We start from the raw sequence: 3,942 nt of genomic DNA on the forward strand, positions 1-3,942 counted from the left end.
TTCCAGAATCGGGCTCCCTGGAGAAGACAGAAGGGAAGGGAGGATCAGTGTGGAAATGCAACAGATAAGGGAACTAGGAGAGGGGCGGGAAGTACAGGAGGGACCTAGAGTCAAGTTCTGCTGCCTGAGAAATTCCGCCTCTTTCCAGCCTCCATCCCCTACTGCTTATCTTCTCACCCTAGCACTTGCATGTCTCCTACCCCAAACTGTGGGAACCCTACACATGACCTAATTACCAGGGAAACAGTGAGCTGAGACAACAGAAAAGAGAAATGAAAAGCCACTTCAAGAACAGAGCAGGCTCCCAGGCGCCGTGGCCATTGCAAAGCACACCTGCCCTTGTCCCAGAACACCCAGGGGAATGGGGACCATCGCCTCCGCGCCTCTCTTTTACCTCTCACTCCAGCCCAGAGGCTAACTTCTCTGACCACCAGGCTCTCCTTTGTGGAGGTTAAAATAAAATTCGTGATTTAAGTTCACTTATACCCAAAGAGAAGGTTTCCTCACTCCTAATCTGTACCCTTCTCGCCCTTGACAAGTTTTCCAAGTCCCAACCCTTGCTTACAGAGCAAGGACTGTTCACCTTCTCCAGGCACCTTCTCTGAGAAACGTAAAAGCCACCCGGCGAACCGCCCACGCGAAAGCCTTGGTGGCCGACGCGGCGCCTTCCTGGGTGGCCCGCCGGCGCGCCCGGGCGGCATCTCTCCGTCAAACGTCCGTGCCCAGGACACATCTTCCAGAAGCCGCCCCCTTCCCTGGTAGCTCCAGAGCCCCCACACCTTGGCCTTTCGTCACCAACGTCGGCGCCTGTGTCCCCAAAGAACACTTTGTCCTGAGCCCTCCGACATCGACGGGAACTCCACGCTCTGGCCCCCAGCGCGGGCCTACAAAACACTCCCCCTCCGACTCGCCCCACCTCGCTTCTCCTCAGCCTCCACCTGGGGCGAGCCCCACTCGTCCCGTGGCCGGCGGGGCCCGCACCTGCAGCGCCGCGCACACGCGCCCGCCGTCCGCGCCGCCGCTCTCACCGCGCCGCTCCGCGCTGCGGGCTCTCCGGGCTCTCCGCGAGGGGCGGCAGGGGCTTTGGGTCATCAGCCTAGGAAATGATTTTGTCCTGGGGCCACCAAGAGAGGAAGCTGGCCTGAGCTGGATCCAGGAGAGCTGGGACAAGGCCTTCCCCCACCCCCTTTCGGTTGTTCCTCCGGAGGTCTCGCCCGGGTAGGGGCACCGACGGGCAGGTGTGCGGGCGGCTGGGCAGATCAAAGGAGAAACTTGCCCCTTCCCCTTTGTCATGCAGAGCCAGCTCGGAAATGTTGGCCTCCAGCCTGCCGGCTAACTGCTCCCCGCCCGCGGACCTCTCCTCCGAAGGACGCCCCCGCCCCCGCCCCCGCCCCCAATAAATCCTCCGCGTCCCTCGGGGCAGGAGGTCTGTGAATGCACCGGCTGGAACCGAGAGAGATGGAGCAGAGATAGGGCTGGCACCAGAAGCTAATGGCTTTATGGAGGGGAGGGGACCGGGTCCTGGGGAGCGAAGACGAGAGAAAAGCTTCAAAGAGTCTCCTTGTCCAAACATCCTCAGCTCCACCTACCCGTCCTTCCCGGCGGCGAGGACTCGGGGCTGCCGTGCCCTCCGGCCTCCCCCACCGGCGGCTCTCCCTGCACCTGCCCCGCCGCATGCGCGTCCCCCCGCCCTGCGCCTGCACAGACCTACTCCTCGACGACAGCCACCCTTTCCCACTGCCAGGCAGCGGAGTTCTTCCTCCCAGCTGATGACACTTTGTGTCCCCGTGGTCCTCCTCAAGCTGGTGTCCCTCACCTCTGTCCCAGCTTTCCACCAGGCTCCTGGTGACGTCTTTCTGGCACTGAGGGCCTAGATTCAAGCCAGGCCACATTGGGGGCCACTGTTTCTGAGCTAAGGACAGGGGTCAGTGCCTGCTAATGGTCACTGTGGCTAATGGTGACTGTCCCAGTGACAGGCTGACAGGCCAGCGAGGTCCAGGCTTCCCACGCGCTGCTAATCCCCCTTCGGTGCCTATGAACATATACGGGTGCTGTTCCCACCACCCTGTGCCTTCCATCAAACCCTCAGCCCATTAAAAAAATGTATTTTAGGCCGGGCGCGGTGGCTCACGCCTGTAATCCTAGCTCTCTGGGAGGCCGAGGTGGGCAGACTGCTCAAGGTCAGGAGTTCAAAACCAGCCTGAGCAAGAGCGAGACCCCGTCTCTACTATAAACAGAAAGAAATTAATTGGCCAACTAATATATATAGAAAAAATTAGCCGGGCATGGTGGCGCATGCCTGTAGTCCCAGCTACTCGGGAGGCTGAGGCAGCAGAATCGCTTGAGCCCAGGAGTTTGAGGTTGCTGTGAGCTAGGCTGACGCCACGGCACTCACTCTAGCCTGGGCAACAAAGTGAGACTCTGCCTCAAAAAAAAAAAAAAAAAAAACAATAAAAAAAAGTATTTTAGAAATTACAAAGAAAAGTCCTCGCATGTATAGTGGCTTCTTTCTCTGTCAGATGTGTGCTACCCGAAATTGAACCCCTTTCCCCAAATGCACACATCAACCCCCAAACACGCTCTCTGTCCTGGCAGGCAGATATGAGCTACCCCTGCAGTGGACCCAGAACTGAAGCCAGACAGCTGTTTGCCCTCTTGTGTGGGGGTGGGGAGAGAAAGGACCCCTTGGACGGGTAAATGCCAGGTGACTGGTTGCATTAGTGTGGGCAAAATGGAAACTTTTCACCTCAACATGATGGGGGAGGCAGGAAGCTGTGTGGGGCCTGAGGATTTGGTCTTAATGAGCAAGACACATAGAAAGCCCCATCTGTGGGTCACTAGTGAGATTTACAGCAGGACTCAACCAAGTGAGGCTCTCTCTTGTGTAGGAAGAAAGATTTGGTAAATACCCAAAGGCAGGGAAAGTGAATTCCTTCTGCTGCTGTTGTAATAACTATAGATTTCCCCAGAGATCTAAAAATTTTCCTTCCCTAAGAGGCAAGTATCATTTCAAACACACCAAACACTAGTTAGGTATGTGGGAATGGGGTATCTATTCTCTAGTAGTGAATGGGAGGCTGGGGAAGGGGCTTGCAAAATTCTCAATCAGGACCCTTTCTGGCCAGAATGAGCTGGTCAGACATCTGCTCTACTCTTTCATTCATTCATTCATTCATTCATGAGTCAAATATGCATCAGGTTCCTAATATGTGCCAGTTACTGTTCTAAGTGCCAGCGATACGGCAGTGAACAAATACATAATATGTTAGGTCCAGTGAATACTCTGAGGAAAAATAAAAGAGGGGGCAAGAATCAAGAAGGGTAAAGGGTGAGAGCTTACATGACACAGGGTCCTTGGGAAGGCTACTCTCTGAAGCACCTGCCCACCTGCTCCAAACCTCTGTGCAGAAGGGATGGTGGTGGGGTGTAACTCTGCTACTCATCCAACACTGCTCTGGGCACATCCAAGGTCCCTCACGGAGACTGCACTGCCCACTTTGCCATCGTGCCAAACGGGTACATATCTGAAATCAGGGACTCCAAGCTCTCTTCGTTTTTCTGATAGGACTCAGTCACTATTTTCATTCCCTTAAGGGACCGTGTCCATCCAGCCCAGAGTTAAGAGACCAAGGAGAGTGGCCCAGGCAAGTAGAACTGAGACCCCAGCAACTCTCTCCTCAAAGGGGTATCTCTGTGCTTTCCACGCACACCTCAGAGCAGTGCCTGAGAAGAAAACCCCACCCGAAGGGACAAGGGATTGATTTCAGGTCACTAGCCCTTCATCAAAACCATCACTGGATGTGTAGTGCTGTTTTCCCCCAGAGTCTGGGGACTCAAGCATCTCATGAGTTGCACAGGAAAGGGTGTCACCTCCAGACAGGTATCCTCCCACCGAGAAAGCTACCCAGAAATTGCAGAGAGCATAGATGGGAGCCTCTGCAA

Source organism: Microcebus murinus, chromosome 10 (assembly GCF_040939455.1).
Source record: "Microcebus murinus isolate Inina chromosome 10, M.murinus_Inina_mat1.0, whole genome shotgun sequence".
Taxonomy (NCBI): domain Eukaryota; kingdom Metazoa; phylum Chordata; class Mammalia; order Primates; family Cheirogaleidae; genus Microcebus; species Microcebus murinus.